The following is a 19,900-nucleotide window of genomic DNA, read 5'->3' as shown; positions in this document are numbered from 1 at the left end:
CTGTTTCCTCCCCTGGCCCTCACCCTTGCCTCCTCTCCCTCTCTCTTTCTCTCTCTTTTTCTTTCTCTCTCTTTCTCTCTCTCACCCTCCTCTCTGCCCCTTCAGAACAGACCTGTGCACATGACAGGGTCAGTGTGATGGGGGTTTTTATGCATGTTTTAATAATACTTTTCTGCATGTTTTAGTTTATTTATCTATTGTGCTTTTAAGTTGTTGTGGTAGTTTTAACAAAGTTTTATGGGATTGTTTTTATTGTGCAGTGAGTATTTTTGCATCCAGTGTTGTCTTTTCCCATTGCCCCTGAAAGCAACGGACACTGGTCAGGCAGCAATCAGTGAATGAACAACCGGTGTGGCACGCAGAAGGGAAAAAGTAAAAAGAGGAAAGCGGAAGACACGAGGGAGGGAGGACAAAGCGACCACAAGAGCCAGTAAAGGCTGCGGTGACCCGACGGAACACACAGCTGAGGCGACAAAGACACCGGAGCCTGAAGCGCAGCAGCCTGTACCCGTTTGGCGAGAGTAGTCAAGTAGTCCCAGGAAATCCGTGAGTATTTTTTACGGTGTGTGCGGCGGGTACTGGAGGGCCGGCTGCGGGGCCAGGCAAGGGGTGTGATTTTGGGGCTGTTCAGTGTCGCCACGGTACTGGCTCTGGTTTATTTACCTCCCCAGGACGACCGGAGCAGTAGAGGAGGTGCTGCAGGGAGAGAGTAGAGGTAAGATCTTAAGCCCGAGCCCGAGTCCGAGCCTGGCCCAAAATGTCAATTATTACGTTCGGGTCGGGTCGGGCCAGGGCTTCTCTCTCGCTGACTTTTTCTTTTTTAATAAATATATATTTATATATTATGTATACTAAAACGATGTATGGATATTAAACTAAGGAATACTTGTTATGAAATAAATAATTTGGATAAAACAGAGAAGGCGCTGTATGGTAATTGCTATTTAACTACTAAACAGGAGCCGCAGACTGTACACACTCACAGTCAAAAGCATACTAGGAAGCTTTAGGGCTCCGCTTTTTCAACCAGAGGCAGTGGCACCTGTTTCAGGAGCCATTGCTGACTGAAGTCTGTAATAACCAAATACACGGCTCGGGACACGCGCGCGCTTTACGCAGCGCTCAATGCCAGATGTTCAAGAGGACAAGACCCGAGACTGAACTCCCGCACAATACGCACTTTACACCGAGATGACCGCCCTGGACCACCTACCTCAGCAGGTCTGACTTCTGCAAACAGCAGCTGGTCCAGAAACATGTATGAATGGATTCATCCGTGCGCGCAGTCTCCAGCAGAGGATTTTTAAAGTCTGTTTGTTTCCGCCTTTGGTAACGAAGACTATAGTGAACCTGCTGCGCTCTGGAGGCTTTACCCCGTGTATCTCAGATGCCCTTCCTTGTGATCTACAATGAAGCCCAGAGACCTGCTCCTGCTGCTGTTCCTCTCCTTGTCAGAGAGGCGCGTCCATGTGAGCACAATATCACACACAGAAATATCTTTAACAAACTTTTCCAGCGTTATTTCATTGTGTAAATGCATTTATAATGATCATAAAAATATGTAGATTTTAACATTAAGAAAACTTGCGTTTTTTTCTGCCAACTCGAAGAAATTAAAATAAATGTCAAATGGGCTGCTGCATTTTGCCAACGAAATGAAGCATGAACTATCACACCTGATAGAACAGACACACAAATATAAAAGATATAAATGTTTATTGAATATGCATCTTACAGTCTTGTTTACCTGGGAGAATTCGTTACAAAAGACAGGCTTTAATTTGTTATCATTATGCACAGGCATCGTCACAAATGTGATCACACAAATCGCAGCAGTTTTTTCCCGGAGCAGTGCTCTGTCTGGGTCTGACTGACGCATCCCCTCCCTTTCCTCCTCCTCCTGAGTCCTCACAAATAAAATATAAAATTTCGGGTTTGTTTTGGGCTCGGGCCTGCAAATCAAGTTAATTGATTGGGCTTGGGCCGGGTCGGGCTTTAATACCCGTGGGCCTGGGTCGGGTCGGGCTGGATTTTTTAGGCCCGATCTTACCTCTAAGAGAGAGCGGTCGGGAGCTGCTGCAGTTCAGGGAGGAATGGTCTGCTGAGGACTCTGCGGCCACTGGCGTCACACGTGGGCAAGCGACTCCACTGGAGGAGCCAGCGATAAAGGGGTACTGAAAAGGACTTAACAGACTTTTTTAGGCATCATCTGTGCTCTTTTACCACCATGATTTTATTGTAATAAATCTGCTAACATTTACCCTTGGTGTTGTTTTTAAACTCTGCTCACCCCTGATTTAAAGAACCTTTAGCCTTTTAGAGTCCTAGGGCTCTGCAAATCCCGTTGGCATTGTCGTTTTTTTTAAAAAAAAATCCTTTTAACATTTTTAAATTGGTTTTAAATTTTCATTTAAGTCTTATTGGTAAATTAAAGGGTAAACTAGTGGACTCAATTGACTCCTGGCCACACAACACACATAAAAAGCAGACGAAGTAGTCAGTTTTGCTACTTGCACTGATTGTTGTTGCATAATTAAACACGTCTTCTTACTCTGCCGTCTCTCTTGTCTTTCAGTCTCCTTTTCTGCCCTCTCCTTCATCTCATACTTACTTACTTTGATTCTCTCATTTTCTTACATACAGTGAAATTCAGTCATCAAACCTGCTCTTTTTGACTTAGGCCCATTTCACACAGCATGCATGAGCTTCAGCATGTTTCATGCTTGTGGTTTTCACACATGCAGCATTGTTGCAGTGTCACTGCTGCGTCGCTGCCTGCAGCTATGGGTACTGTATTTCCACATTTATAAGCGCAAATTCCACCCATTTGTGAAGTTGTGCAAGCTGCTACATTACTGACTTTGGTCCTGTAAATTTTCAAAAATAAAACACATTGTATAAACAAGCAATGGGATTCTGTGCACAGAGGTGCTGTCAGAGGGCTTTTGTCTTGAAAGGGAAGCAGGGAAATTGGAGTAAAGGTAGAAGAAGAATGTAAAATGCAGATTTGTTATTTGAAAAAAATGAAAAAATGAAATTATTTGTCCTTGATCCTGCTACACCTTTGAAGTTGAAAGATAAGTTGATTAAAATCAGCAGCTACTATGAAGGTTCCATCTTATTCTTTGAGCATGTTGCTGCTGATGGCATCATTCAATTCCTGCAGTGCATTTTTTGAATTTGCATCAGAGTCTTGTGTCCTCATGGCTCCCAACAAGGTTCGCCTATCCAGTGCAACAGCTTGCGCTCGGATGTTAGGGGTTTGACAATGTATCTGTGAAGATGTGCGAGGGGAGTCTCTGATTTCCTGTTGCTAAGAGTCTCAATGATATCTCATCCACTTTATTCTCCTGCGAGTAGACTATAGCCAGAAGAAGGCTTGGTAGAATAGCAACTCTTTCAAAGTCGGGTCAGCCTTACCCTGATGCCGGCTCTCCTCCCTCTCCTTGTCTGGTGCTTTCAATTTCGTTTCTCCCCTCTGGTCTCACTGGCTGCTTGTCGTATGCCATTGGTGGGGATCCTCTTGTGGTCTGCTGCATTTAGTCCAAACTCCACACAACTTTTCCTGATAAGTGCTTTTCTATCATAGAAAAATCATGCTTCAGCAAGATGGGCCAAATTGAAAAATATAGCAGAAAAGTAGCAAGCATTTGAGGAGCTACAGGCGACTGGAGCTACATGTGCTGCTGTCGTTGTAGCAACAAAACAGACATATTTGTATTTCCTCATCTCTGTGTCAGGGAGAGACTTTAAACTGCAGTAAAAAGTGGTATAGAGTCAATTTAATTTTCACTGTCTATTTCTGCTGTCAAATGTGCATGACATGCGTAAAAAATCGACAAGCCACTGTTTCTCTAGATGTGCCTGCATGTGACATGCAGCTGAGACGCGCCTGACAAGTGCTGCTCAGGCGGGCAGTGTAAATGCTCTGACTTGTTAACATGGGCGCCGAAATAAAAAAAAAACATGTTCGGTGCTGCTCACACACTTCTGATGCGTGCTGTGTGAAATGGGCCTTATATTATTCTAAAATGTGGCATGACCAGGGGGCCTGTTGTCTGTTCTTTGTTTGACTTTCATTGGTGTTATTAGTCATTCATTCATTCATTTTCCGTAACCGCTTGTCCTCATAAGGGTTGGACTGGAGCCAATCCCAGCTGTCATCGGGTGGCAGGCGGGGTACACCCTGGACAGGTCGCCAGACTGTCGCAGGGCCAACACATATAGACAGAAAACCTGTTCTGAAAAGTTTGTTTGTTCTCTCCGGGGAGAGAACATGCAAACTCCGCACAGAAGGGCCCCTGCCCATGAACCGAACCCCGTTCCAAATGGGTTTCAAACCAGGGACCCTCTTGCTGTGAGTCAACAGTGCTAACCACGATGACACCATGCCGCCGGTGTTATTAGTGTGTATGATATATTTTAATATCATGCAGTGCACATAGAGGCCGTGGAAGATGGCTGCCAACGCTTGTCTCTTGCATTGTCTGTCTCTAAGTATTTTATACTTATTTATATTTTGTAATCATGTTTGAACCCTATAATCTGGATTGATTTTAGAGGTTTTTCTACTATCTTGTATCACAGCTCTGTTGGTTCTACCAGACATTCCGGCTTGCTCAGGTTGACAAGTAATGGAGGATCTAACTAACATTACGGCCCCCAACAATGTTAACTCTCTTCTTAATTGTCAGCATGGAAGACCTAACAGAAAGTTTTATCTGCACCAAATGCAGTCATAAATAAGAACTGCAGGAAAAGTTAATTTATGTGCTCATGAAAACCTGTCAAATGTCAGAGATAAACTGTGCATTTGTGCTATTGCTTATGCATTTGTGTTGTAGCCATAGACTGTACAAATAACGGCCATAACAACTGTGGCGTCACCCAGTGATTTTTGGACTGCAATTTTGAAACCTAAAATTTGGATTTCAGCCATTGCCATGTTGTTTTTTTGGAGTGATCAAATTTGTACAAGAAGGTGGAGCTGTGGAGGAGGGAGGGGGATCTTACTAAGAAGCCGGTGGAAATTTTCAGCAGTCTTAATCTTAAATGTAATGCAAAAGCAAGAAATAAAAAAAAAAAGCAGGCTACACCCCCTGTACATTTGTCATGGATGTTGAGATTAGCAATAGAGTCTATAACCATTTCTTGTACTAGGCTGTAAACATGTTAATTTCTGCTGTAAAGTTGAGCATTTCAATATGGGGTCTAGGGGGATTGACTCTGTTTTCGGGTCAGCCTCAAGTGGCAGTTCCTTGAACTGCAGTCTTTGGCACTTCCCTACTGACTTAATTTCTTAGCCTCGGAGGATGGCTTATCGCATTTGAGTTGTGTCTTCTGCACTTGTCCTGTGGCTTTTGTTGTAGCCTTTGCATAATTTTTACTTAAAATTCATGTTTTTGCTTTTGCATTTGTTGTGGCTTTTGCTTGTGTGTTGTGGCTTTTGCTCGTGTGTTGTGGCTTTTACATTTGTGTTACAATTTTGCCACAACACATTTGTTGTCTTTTGAAAGGGTCTGTGACACACTTATCAGTTCAATCTTGCATTTAAAAATGAAAACTAGGAAACTGGAAAATTTAAATTCAGTTTTTCAAAATTATATATTTTTTTCGTTTGATCAATGTAAAATTAAGATTTTAGAACAATTTTTCGAATTTTCTGTTTCTGAAATTTTGGATAGAAAAAAGAGGATTTAGAAGTAAAAAATTGGAGAGTGGTAGAGCTGGACATCCTCTAATCGGAAAGTTGGCGGTTCGAGCCCCACCTCCTCCAGTCAACATGTCAAATTATCCTTGGGTGAGATACTGAACTCCAAATTGCTCGTGATGACTGTTCCATCAATGTATGAGTGCCTGTGAATGGTCTAAAAAAGTGAGTAGCAGGTGTCACCTTGTACGTCAGCCTCAGTCACCAGTGTGTTAATGTGTGTGTGAATGGGTGAATATGACCTGCAGTGTGAAAGTGGTCAAAAATATCCAGAAAAGCACTATAGTGAGGTAAGATAAGATAAGATAAAATAAAACTTCATTGATCCCACATCGGGTGGGACACTTGGGTCACTTGTCACAGCAGCTCAAACAGTACAGATAGGAAGGAGAAAGTGACAGTAGGATACTTATAAAATTAAACTAAAAAATAGAAAATGTGTATATACCTTTCAGAATTAAAAAATATACAAATATAACAAAATATAAAATATGAAGTACTAAATGGGCGGGGCTATACACACAAGGCTATTTACAGTATACTATATACACCTTTCACTTGTACATATATATGAAAGAGATATGGATATATGGGCCTATACATACTGATCGCTGCACAGGATAATTGTGCACAGAGTTGTAAAATACACACATGGTGTGTAGCATTAAAAATACTAAGCAATGTAAACTATGTTGTCTTGCAAAGGTGGATTGTGCACAAGATAGCGGAAGTGGATACAAGAGATACACGGCATTACTGCTTACCAGAAGGAACTTATTCAAATGCTGAGGCTGTGGTGATGAGTTGCTCAATATATTTAAAGAAATTTGCCTCAGATTTTGCTCTGCAGTCAACATAAAACATTATTATCTCAATGGAATATACTGAAACAAAAGGGCAATTTATTTTTTGGCTGGTGATAAAAATATGCTTGGCCGGTAGATTTTGTCCTCTACCAACCACCTTGGCCAGTCAGTCAAAAAGTACATTTTGGACACTAGCTGTAGCGTTTGCATTTGTGTTGCAGATTTATCATTTGTATTGTGGCTTTTGAATTTGTGTTTTCTGTTAATGCACTTGTGTTTTTTGAGTGTGCAAAGCGTTTTGGAAAGGTAAGAACCTTCTTGGCCACTGTACTCCACTGATTGTACTAAATTTGCATACAGTACCAGCTGTGCTACAGAGCCAGTTACTTTGAACTCAGCAGTAAGCACTGTCAGACAATAAAATGACAAAGTGCTAGATTTAAACCCAATCTGGCTTGGTCACAAGCCAAACCAGATTGGGTTTAAATCTAGGACCTCGCCATGTTATAAAAATGATGAATTATAAGTTATCAGCTGCAAGTTATGAAACAAAAAACTTGTAAAATAAACCCTTAATAAAAAAAATATAACTTCATTAAAAGAACAAGGGACTCAGATGAAAAAAATAATTATCAAGCAGTCTTTATCATAATGAAATCACAATGAATATAAAGTCACTTTTATTAAAAAGGCCCCAAATCACATATTGGCTCAAAGGGATTACAGTTTTCCTTACAGACCCTTTAACTAAGAAATCAAAGAAACCTCAGGAAAGAGCAACAAAGGAGGGATTGACAGACGTGCAATTATTCTGTGTACAATATATACCAAAAAAAAAAAAAAATAGTAGCTAGATTGCATATAGATATACAAAGAATATGTAACCTGGGGGAAAATGAGTAATCTGGAGGACACTTGGCAACTTCCAGGCGTGCTTTTCATTATGCTAACCTGACTCCAAGCTTCCTTCACTCGCCTCCCTTCCTCACATCTTAGTCCCTCCCACAGGAGATGCAAGTGGAGGAGTTGAGGATGATATGCAAGGAGAGAGGATGTGAAACTGTGATATGAGAAATACTCGGTCCCACAGTGTCAGTCCCAAGTGACGTCAGTAACATATGACATGCTGCACAGCTGGTCAGCTGTCAGACCGACAGGGAGGGAGCCCTTATTGAAGAACAATTTCAAAACCTTACAAGACAGGAAAAAGTCTTGGAGGTCAATGAAAGTCTCACATGGGCGGCTACACAGGAACACTTTATTCACTTATATTAATAGCTGATTATTTGTCACCATTTAATATTCCTTTCAAATCTAATTCATATAGGGATCAGAGTTATACTTATTTTGGCCATTTATTTCCTTGCATTATTATCTGCACAATAACGCACCACACAATGTGTGTTAGTGATGACCCGAAGCAGGTGTCCCCCCCCTCCCTCTCCCCGCAGTCGTCTATTAGAAGTTTTCCAAATAGAAACCTTGTGCCTCTTCCTTTTCCTCTCCTCTCTCTCCATCTCTGTCACACAGCATCAGCTGCTGCGTTATGTTATTCTGCATCTGAGCAGGATTATCTGTTGAAGTCAATTTCTCTGCCATAATGTCCAGTAAAAATATTTCCCTCTGTGAATACGAAGGTCTAACAGCATGTTTAAATAGCAAGAAAGCATCTCTCTGTCCTCACATTATATGCATTATCATCAGGTAGACAAACCTCTCAGCTGTGCGTACAAGATCATACTGAAGATATAATCACATAAAATATGGGTGAAAACTTGCCGTACTCCTATGTGTGTACTATTTAGAAAACACGTTCATTGTGATATTTACTGTAAGTGAGATCAAACAGAGCCAAAGTGTGTTATTATCAGACAGTTTCAGTGTGTGTGGTTCAGCTTTAGATCATTGATTAATGCATATGTTTATGGGTTGGCCAGCGGATAAGTTCTCATAATGGGCTGACCCACACATTGACTGTACTGTAAATTAAAAACTAAGTAGACCTAAATGAAATAAAACTTCTGCTTTGTGTGATGCCAAAACACATTTTTCACACACAGTGACGGCACATCAAAGCAGGCTACGTTTCATCATGTGACAGTATCCTATGATATTATCTATAGATCTCTTTAGTGAGAATAAACTGTGTGAATAAATAAAGATGCATGAGGAGGTGTGTGTGCGCATGTATTTGTGTCTTGGGGCACCATGCCATTGAGTCAAGTCAGGCAACTACTTGACCTTAGCATATCCTTTGTGTTAGAACCAGTGTGTGTGAGTGTGTTTCAGTACAGGGTCTCTCTCTTTGATGGCTGTCTGGGTGTCAATGGTTATTGGATGATTTCTTGGCACCTCAGAGACCAAAAAAGGGAGAGGGAAAAAGCAAAAAGAGAAAAACACAATGTCGACAACATGAAATAATCATTACTTCCTTCCCCTGCGCCAGTAAAATATAAAACATTAATACACGTCTTCTCCCTCCTTCTCCATCACTCTGTCTCCATCCTTCGCTCGTACCCCTGGGGAGAAAAACTAATAAAGAGGAACAAAAATGCAGGAATGATTAAAAGCTTCTATGCAAGAGAAACATTAAAATCAAACAGAATGGGCTGGAGGCAGAGATGCTAAGAATAGGAAAGAGATGGTGGGGAAGATTGAGACTGACAGAGGAAGGTGAAGAAAGAAGGAGCAAACAGGGAGGAGAAGCAGGGAGAAGGCAGTGACTGCTAGTCTCTTTGTATCTGCCAATAGTTAATATTCCAGTGGTTTGCTTGGCACCTCTACCTCATTTTTGTCTACAAATATTTACACTCACAAACACACACACACACACACACACACACACACACACACACACACACACACACACACACACACACACACACACACACAGAGTTTGGAAAAAAAAGGTCAAATAAACAAGTCAAATAGAATATAGGTGACAGCAGCAATTCTGAGGATCGTGCATGCATGGACTTTTAAAAGTTGAAAACTGGGTAGGATGAAGACCTTTGACCGCTTATGACTTCTGCAATTAAAATAACCAGGATTGGACAGATGCTCATTTATTTACATCCAAATCTGTGCTAGGCCACACTCTTCTCTGGCAACACTATCACTTCCTATTGGTCAATTGTAGAAACATTTTGCCTTCAGTTAAAAATATCCACCGAGTTTGGTGATGTTTGTACAAACTGTGATTGATGTATAACCAGATTTTGCACAATTTTGCACAAGGTTTAATCGAAATGAATTCAAATTTAGTTATTACTTAATGTACAAAACACATTTTTAGGCCATTTGCAAATAAATACAAAATAAAATATAATACCCAATTTTTTAAAAAATAGTTATTTCACTTAAGACCTTTAAGTATGTACTCAGTCTTTAACTGTTACTTCAAATTTGGCTTTACAAATCACAGATATATAGCACCTTCAATATGTGAACATCCAACAATATACTGTGGGCCCACACGCACTCCACATCTACAACTGAAGCCAAAATTAACACAAAGAAAACCGTTGCAGGCCTGAGATGTGGTTTCAGAGTGGTGAGGCCCAAAACTGTGATGGCCATTTCACTTGTTAACACAAGCAAGGAAAAGAAAAGGCACATGCAGTTTTTTAATGTTTGTGTGTTAGTACATACAAGTCTAAGGAACAGTCACAGAGGCAGAAAAGGGAGAAGAAGGCAATGGGCATCTGGCAGTGTGCAGAAGAAACAACAGCAACAGTCCACAGTCACACTCCAGTGGGAGGGAAATGGCTCATCACAGTGGTCCAAAGGAGCTTTCCTGATTCTTTCTCTTGCTCTCACAGTCACAAATGTCCGTCTCCTGAATTAAATAAATCAGCTAAGCAACAAGTCTTCATGCTATTTCATGGCGAGCTAACGTGAGCTTGTTTTAATCAATTGCTACAAATGCAAAGCTAACATTTAGAAAGCAAAGTGAATAACTATTATACTAATGCTAACAGCTTGTAGCGAACCCCAGGCAGACAACGGTCAAGCGTACTGAATGTCTCATATTCTTTTATTTTCCTTTACCGTCACCTTTAACCAAAACACCTTTCAACCACCGCAAGTGCTGAAGGAAAACATACACACAAACGAAAAAATTCAGCTTTTACATGTGAAAATACAACAATACACCATATAAATATATACCAGAGCAAACGACACACTATTTACATGAATGAACACACACATCGGCATGCCTCGTTCCCCTTTCTGCCTGGAGCTTATTCAATAAGCATCCGTCAAACTTTTAAATAAACTTTTCTGTGTTTCCCTCCATTTCTCATCTGTTGGTGTTGTAATCACAAATGATTGTATTGTATTTCATTTGTTATTTACGGCATCTGTTGCACATCTGTCCGTCCTGGAAGAGGGATCCCTCATCATCCTCTACTGCTCTTCCTGAGGTTTCTTCCTTTTTTTTATTCCCCCATTACAGGGGTTCTTTTTTCGGGAGTTTTTACTTGGGTGATGTGAGGGTCTAAGGGCAGAGGGATGTCGTACACTGTAAAGCCCTCTGAGGCAAACCATATTTTGTGATAATGGGCTCTGTAAATAAAATTGACTTGACTTGACTTGACTTAATCATGTTTCCTTGCTGGGAGCACTTCAAAATAAAGGCCCTGCAAGGAAGACACAGGAAATAAGACCTTCAAATTAATGGCATACAGGAAGTCAGTTTAACTTTTACTTTCCCTTATTTAAAAGAAATTCTTCCCCTTTTGAGAGTCATTTACTCATATGACTCATATCATTCACTCATTTTCACCTTATAACATTTAGTTACAGCATATAAAACAATATGCAAACACATATGTACCTCTTTTAAATCAGAAATTCCAAACTCATGGGGTAAATGGTTGTCAGCCTTTAAGTTATGAACCATAATTGCTCTCATACAATCAACAATATTCACTCAACGGTGATAACTCCCTACTACGTTTCTCCAATGCCAGGCACCAACCCCAACCCCAACCCCTGCATTGAGAATGGAATTGGGTTGGCTTCTAACCCTGTGAAATTACAATGAAAATAAAGAAACACATAGATTGACATATCATGCTGCTAAACAAGTTAGGTTGTTGAGCTGTAACATGTGATGACTCACGATGTACATATCATACAAACAACCCTCTTTTACACTCAGGAGCAAGGTCCAGCTGATGCCATGGCAGACCCGGAAGCCACGCCCCCTGGAAACCATGCCCCCATACATTGTACATAATTGAGAAGGAGGACACAACAAGGAGGAGACAAAGGCAGACGGAGCTCAGGTAAGAATGCAAAACAAAAACATGGCTATAAGTGATATAAACATAGCACAATAAGTAAGGAAATTTGTGCTTGGTAGATTATTTCTTTGTTGTAACAATGCTTCTTGGCAATAAATCTTATACCGTTGGAAAGCCTGTTTATTTCTCTTTTAAATGGTGCCACATTTGTAAGGAACATGCATTTGTGGGATGAACAGCAGAGCTGAGTATGTGGGTTGCGCCCATGAAAAATTTGCCAAATCGTCTCTGCCAGTGCTTAACAGCTTTTTTTGCTTTTGCTATTGACTCTTGTTTTGAGCTTCTGGTATCCCCAGGTGCCGGCAGTCCTCACAGCACCTGTGAGCATGGGCCCTGCTACAGTGGTCAATTGGTGTCTGCTTCAAGAATCGGCATGCCATGTTTGACTGATCTGGATTGGGCCTGTGCAATAGGGCATCTTCAAGGTAATGTTCCGCAAAACCAACTTCTACAATTCTACAATTTCATTTAGCAGACGCTTTTATCCAAAGCAACGTACAACACAAACAAGACTTAAGGAAAAAACCCTTAGTAAGTGCAAAAAGTGCTTCAGGTGTGATTGGTCACAGGTATTGCTGTCTAGTGGCAGAAGAAGTGCCGCACAGCCCCCCCCCCCCTTTTTTTTTTTTTTTTGGAAACCAAAGTAATAACCAGTAGCGATCTCAGCATCTGAGATTCAACAATCTCAGTATCACTACTTACGATGACAATCAACACACAACATCACACAACTTTGTCAGTGCTAGATAATCATGATAAACTTGCAGCATTATTTGGAGTGAGCCCTAGTACCATCTCCAAACTGAAGGCAAAAATGTCACACATGATGATTTAATAGTAGATTTTTGTACATGTAAATTTTTGCCACGAAGGTGTCCAGAGGGTGCAAATGCATCAGTAGAGTATAAAAGACACGTAAGAGTAAAAGACACTGGATTTAAAAACTTTTCACTAAAAAGAAAGGCTCTTGCAAAAATTCATGCCACAAGCTGTAACACAGCAAAAATGATCACCACATCAAAAAAATAGTTGAGAAAAATGTACAAAAATAAGTTATATAAGTAATGTTAAGTTTTAGATTGGCAAAAACTATTAGATTATCCAAACATTTCAGTTTTATTCCATCCATGATTGTCAGATATATCTCCCTTTAAAAAGGAAGGATGCCTCTCCAGTAAACTAACTGCTAGAATGCCTTGAAGACATTAAGGCTTGGATAGCCCGAAACTTTTTAAATTTTAATGAAAATGTAGCAGCATAGAGGTGTTTATCCGCTGTCATTTGCCGCTGCTGGTAATGAGCGCTGCTGGTGGCCCTGATGAGGTGGGCTGGTATAAAAGCGGCCTTCCTCCCACCAGTTCTTCCTTTTGCGCCTCCATCCGTCATCACCGGCGCGTCACTTCCGTGCCAGAGGTCGCTTGGCCGACAGGGCGACTACCTGTGCGCTGCTCCGTGCCCCGTGTAGGTGCTGCTGCATTTGTTGGTCGTGGTAAGTGTCCTCTCTCTCTCTGCGGTATGGTGGATGCTACTAAATTGGCTAATGCTAGCGTGGTCACAGGTAAACGCTGGTCGCTGCCCGGACTCCTCTCTCTCCCTCCCTCCTCTCCTGTGTGTCTGTGTGTGTGCCGGCTGTGACCGAAAAGGTATGTGTGTCTCGTGGCGCGCACCGCATCATGTTCAGTCATTTAGCCATGCTAATAGTATTTTTCTTGGTTAGGTGTTAATGTAACCAGCTGATTGGGGCCGCTGCTGTTTTTGTCTCCGCTGCTGCTTGTCTCCACCGCTTCTGCTTTGCCCTGCTGCTGCTTGGCTTCCACAGCACGGCGTGAAGGCTTAATTGCTTGTTCAAACGTCCTGTGCCTGACGCCTACTCGGCACGCCACGTGCCAAAGCACAATTTTAAATATTGTATGTGTGAGTGTGTGTGTGTAAACGTGCGGGTTATGTTCTGTTACTTTTGGATTATTTGTATGGGTTAATTTGTATTTTTTTTTCTTTGGATTAACCCTGATTTTGGCTACTTATGTAATTAATTTGTTAATTAGGTTATATTGAAAGATCTTCTATATGTAATTCGGTCATTGTTGGGTTTCAATTTTGTTTTCTTTAGCCTTCCTTTTTTTTATGATTGGTTACATTTAAGTTAAGTTTGGGCAGTTATTGATTTGATATATTTTGTTAAATTCAAGCTTGCAACCTGCCCATTATAATTTTTGTTAGATTCTGATTTTTTTTTGTTTTGTATTCTGTTGCAACCCCACTAATTTGTTTAATTTCCCTTGTTTTCAGTTGCTGAAGGCCGGTGGTGGCTGTGTTGGTGGTGGTCTCCCCTGTCTGCTGTGTCCCTGGGAGTGGGCTTCTTCACTGTGTCTGTCACGTGTGCCTGGTGATTTAAGTTAATTCCCTTTTATATATTTTTATTTAAGGAGGCTGGCAAGACAGCACTTTGAAACAGTAATCCATGCCTTTATTACGTCCCGCCTCAGAGGAGACAGAGCCCTTTACATTATGGCTTCTAATTTATGGAACAGCTTACCGTTGCACCTTAGACAGACATTACTGTCCATTTTTAAAACCTCTCTGAAAACACATTTCTACTCCTTGGCCTTCAACCCAGTGTCAGACATTGATTTAATTGAATGAAACTGATTATATTTAGCTTTTATTGTTTTTAATGATAGATAGATGGATAGATGGATAGATATACTTTATTGATCTCAAAACTGAGAAATTGGGGTGTAGCAGCGCCATGCAGTAAGAACAAGAGAATAAAGAGCACACATTATTAATAGAATATAAAGGAATACGCTTAAGAAAACTAAAAAACAAGAGACTGTACATATATACATGTGTAAAGTGTGGAACAGTATCTGAATAAATAAAAATAACGTCAGCAGTGTAGAGTGACATGGAGCTAAGACCAGAGTTTAAAGAGCAGACAGAGGTGAGTTATTGTACAGGTGGATGGCTTGTGGCAGGAAAGATTTCCTATATCTGTCTTTTCGACAGCGAAGCTGAATCAGTCTGTTGGAGAAGGTGCTCCGCTGTCCGTCCAGTGTGCGGTGGAGGGGGTGCTCAGCATTGTTCATGATGGCGAGCAGTTTTTTAAGTGTCCTCCTCTCCACCACAGTCTCCACGGTCTCCAGCCTGAAACCCACCACAGAGCCAGCTTTCTTAATGATTTTAAGTCTGTTGGTGTCACTGGCTCTGATGCTGCTACCTCAACAAACAGCAGCGAAGAAGATGGCACTGGAGACAACAGACTGGTAGAAGATCTCCAACATCTTGCTGCACACATTGAAGGATTGTAGCTTCCTCAGGAAGTAGAGTCCGCTCATCCCCTTCTTGTATACAGCGTCAGTGTTAGATTTCCAGTCCAGTCTGGTGTTTATCACCACACCCAGATATTTGTATTTGACTGCTGTTTTTATTCATTTTATTGTTTTTGTTTTGTTGTGCTGTTGCTTGTTTTATGTGTTATGTTTTTAGACTTTATTTGCCCTGATGTACAGCACTTTGTTTTAGCTAGTGTTGCTTTTTAAGGTGCTTTATAAATAAAGTTGATTGATTAGTTGAAGTAGTCTTCTATTTTAACAAATTCAACAGGTTGAGCTGTGGTGTTGGAAGAATCTGTATAGATTCTTCCAACACCTATCCACCATTATACCCATATATTTAATCCCACTTGGTGACAATTTAAAGGGAAACTTCTGTTTGATAGTATCATAGTTAAATTCTAACAGGGGTATTTCGCTCTTGTCAAGATTAATTTTATAACAGGAACTGTACAAAATTAATGTATCCACTAAATGGGAAGGAAGGTTTCAGCTTTTGTTAAAAGAATGTCATCTGAAAGAGTGATATTTTGTGTGTAAAAGGTCCAGTTTCAAAACTGCATATTTTAAGGTCTGCTCTGATAGCCTCAGCCAATGGTTCCATGGAGTTGGGGAAATAGTCTGACGTAATCCCATTGACTGCAATCCTAGTTTTTTTTTTTTTTTTTAAATGCATTTTAACCATACATGTGATATTGTTAACAGTGTTTATGTAACCGCGCTCAGTTGCACTTCACTGCAGCTGGCTGGTCCAAATAACCCCCTCGACTCTGCGTTGTGTTGAAATGATGATCAGGAGGCCAGTTTCTTTCTCTCAAACTACAATTTAATCTGAACAAACAGGATATGTACTCCTCACTTATACAATTGGCTTGATATGGCAGCTCGCGCACAGCACTTTATAGAGTAAACAAGTAGCTCAGCAAGTGCCTCGTGTTGTGTTGAATTGCCTTGGCGTGGTCTTTACATTTCCCCTCAAGGGAACTCGGAGCTCAACTTTCCCTGTACAAATGTGGGACACGTCAAGAGAAACTGTTTTATTAACCCAGAAGAGTTAACACAAGGTTCTAAATTAACTTTGTTGAGAATCCCCAATTGACATCTACAAACAGGTTCTGCTTTTAAGCCACAAAAAGTGTCAGCCTTTGACACTTCCTTGCTCAAGATGCCATGAGAGATAAGTTTTGTGGGGTCTCTTCCAGTTCACACCAGGGTGTTAAGACATCCAAATGAACTCAGATCATTCGGACCTACAAGAACAATCGTTTGTCACCTGTCTTTGACTGAAGGACTGAAGTTTGGTGTAGAGGACTGGAGACACATTTCTACCAAGAATCCGAGAAGGGCCCACAAGATTAAATGATGATCCTCATTCTGAAATTTCATCCTCTGTCTACCTCTCTCTCTCTCTTTGTTGTCTCAGTCCACACATACACTGTCAAACACATGTTCTCCCCTCTCATGTCTTCTTCCCCCCTGCTGAGATGACAAAGGCAGGACATGTTGTAAACTCACTCTACATTCTTTTTTTAAGACCAGCATTTAACATGACCACTTGGGAAAAATTGTGATTAAGGTAAACCTAGTTCCCTAATCTTTCTCCTAGTAGCGCAGAGTTCATCTCTGTGTTTTAATGAATAAGTAGAACCAACTCCCATATCTTTATTATGTAATTTGAAGGAGTTGGGTAAAATCACATTTTATTCGTTTTCTGTGATGGAGCCATACTGCCATCTAGTGGCCTTGGTTATGCGTAATTTCGTCATCAACTTTATAGTTCTGTCGTGTTTTGCATTTATTGTGTAATGTTTAATGGTAATCCTATATCTAAGTAATTACTAAGTTCTTCATAGTTCATTGGATAATGTTATGTTATGTGTGATTACTTAAACAATGTTCTTATTGAACATAGACCAGGGTTCAACAGAATCATCCAGACTCAACATTGAGGGACTAGTGGAAAAATGAATGTTCACGTGAGACAGTTGAATTAAAGTGACAATACGTTTATTTGAAAAAATGTGTTCACATGTAGAACAAAAGATGTTTGTTTTGCTTTGACTTCAGTGAGAGTGAGTTTGCAAATGCATCCACACACACACACATTACAATCCAAATGCACAGAAATAAATAAGCTTACACATCTAATTTTCATTTCATTTTTCTTTTTGTATGTGTAGGCAAGCATAAATCAAAGCACTAAGAAGATCCTTGGACTGATCAACTCATTCACTGAGTGATGAATTAGAAAACAATACAGCTTAAAGCTGTCTGCATAATACAGTAAGGCAGTGTGACATGTTTCTTTTTTGGTCCAAATCTAAAGCTCCACAAACACACACAGAAAAAAAGCTGAAGTCCCCCACAGGACAGTCTATTAGTGCTAATACCCACCGTCCTTTGTGTATTGTTCTGCTCCTGATGGTTACACGGGGAACATCCCATGTTACAACACACAGCCTATCGTCTCATATCACATAACCCATGTAAGAGATGAGGATGTGGATGGGTGGCTGAGGCGAGTGGGACTGGCAAGGCATTAATACTACTCAGTGGTGCGGTAAATTAATTTTGGATTGCTTCTCTGGGTTTGAACAAAATTGTTTTGTTGAGGGGAAAAAAGAGATTACGTTTTTTAATTATTCTGGGTAATTCATTCCACAAAATAAATCCCCACTAAAATGGTCTCTTCAGAGGTAGAGGAGATGTGTCAGCCATCTCGTAGTGTCGTCATTAAGAGACACGCCACACACACAAACACACACATCGGCCATGTTCACTGCACCGCTGACACTTCTTCTATACTGCACTTTACCACCCGGTCACACTTCCTGTTTATGAGAATAGCACAGTCTTTAGGTTTTTCTCTTTCCTACACTTGCTCTCTCTTACCACCTTACACTCTGAAGGTGACACATTCATGTGTTTGAGCCCTCATACTGCTGAAACTCCATCCAAAACCCACCTTGTCTATATTCCAATTTGCCAATCTAGCACAGAGGAGGGAGAATATAAAAGCGTCCTGCAAATTACATCAACTCTGTTAGCTCTATAATTTATATATAATTAGATAACTGAATGGTGATAACTGCTGAATGTGTTCTGTGGTGAGCTTCAGGCAATTGGTGGCAGAATTATTGACAATTACTGTTGACTTCTCCTGACATTCTATGATTTCCTGTCACTTCAGGTTCAGGCTAACTCGCTCCAACTGGCAGAGGTGTGTGTACCATCAGCTAATAGTTGCAGTAGATGGGAAATGTATGAAATGGACCCAATGAGACATTAGTAATACAGACATGTCCAAAGTCCAGCCTGGGAGCCAATTGTGGCCCTCTCTTAAATGGCCCTTGGCTTGTTATTCAAAATATACTATATGTGGCACCACACCTAATTGTTTATTAAAGCCAGATCACTTTGCATTTTTTTCGTTCACCTCACAATGGCAGGACTGTCGCAACGTTTGTACACATGTACCGAGTGAAACTACACAGGCAAAATGAATGGGTTTAGGGCAAATAGGCCACATGAAGGCCAACAACTGGCAAGCTCACACAGTCTGAAAGTCCTCGGTAAAAAAATAATTTGATGCACTCTGATTATGATTAAAAAAAAAACAGAATCTATACATGAGTAGACCAATTTGTTTTGTGTTGCATCTTTAGTCTCTTTAGTCACTCTTTCGTCAAAATGAAGTTAAAAAGTCACATTTGATTCAGCTCCCTAATGGTTCTCAGTCACTATTTGCATTGTTACTGCATTCTTAGTGTAGCGGTTTAAATAGGGAATTCATAAATTAATTATCAGGTAATTTAAAATATCAATTAATTAATAAATCAATACCCAAATACTTAACTATAACAGAAACATATGAATTGGTATGAAGATGAAGTAGAATAATGGGACTCAACTTCGGCTATCAGGAACAATAAGTTTACATTGAAAATTAGAGTTTAAAAACCTCAGAGCACCACCCATTAAAATAGAAAGGTTAATATCCAATTTGACCTTATTAATCAATCTAGTATCATAATTTGAAGTTTGCTACAGAGTTCTTTTTCCAAGTGTACACACTCGACATTATACACACACACACATCACAAGATCAAGTGTCTTTATAAATGAAAGGTTTATTAAAGTCCACTACATCCATTTGATAACTGAAGTCGCAAATTACTTTGCTGATTTAGATTATCAATCCAAACAAACAACAACTCTACAAGTTTTTTTGTGGTCTAAAAAACAGAATAAATGAACATATTATTTTTAAAACGTGAAAGATTAACAACAACATTTATTTGTTTGCAATTTTTTTGTGGTGTCAGATTTCATAAAATGTTTTGGTTCTTGCGGCGACTGTAATTTTCATGTACTTTACAATAAAACATGTTGTGGTGCTTTGAATGTTTGCATAAAAATTACACATGAAGTGGAGGATATGGAAAAGGTGCCACTTGAAAGCTACCTGCGCTTTTACACATTCAGTCATACGGTTATGCATGCACACACTCACTGATCACATGCATATATTTCCACACACCCAAACAAACTTAATGACTCAGACCTTGTGTGGAGAGAGGAAGAGAAGGATATAGTGCGAGTGCCCTCTATCGAAAAAAGCACGTATTTTTCTCCATTTGCCATAGATGGTAAAATGATGTCATCGGGAAGGGAATCCCTCAGAGGACACACTTAAAGCCACAGGCCTCAAATGAAGCGGAGAAATGACAAGATGCA

The 19,900-nt window shown here is 40.3% G+C and overlaps 1 long non-coding RNA gene across 1 annotated transcript; it reads left to right on the top strand.

Moving 5' to 3' along the window:
- The first annotated feature begins 13,152 nt into the window (after positions 1 to 13,152).
- LOC148186391 (uncharacterized) lies at positions 13,153 to 15,405 on the top strand. The gene is made up of 3 exons (XR_015774976.1): positions 13,153 to 13,317; positions 13,387 to 13,471; positions 13,546 to 15,405. It is a non-coding gene; the product is annotated as an uncharacterized LOC148186391 (long non-coding RNA).
- Positions 15,406 to 19,900: the final 4,495 nt, after the last annotated feature.

The sequence above is a fragment of the Plectropomus leopardus genome, chromosome 19, assembly GCF_026936395.1.
Source record: "Plectropomus leopardus strain MGB_pleo_1.0 chromosome 19, ASM2693639v1, whole genome shotgun sequence".
In the NCBI taxonomy this organism is placed as follows: Eukaryota; Metazoa; Chordata; class Actinopteri; order Perciformes; family Serranidae; genus Plectropomus; species Plectropomus leopardus.
This window is presented reverse-complemented; position numbering and strand designations above follow the sequence as displayed.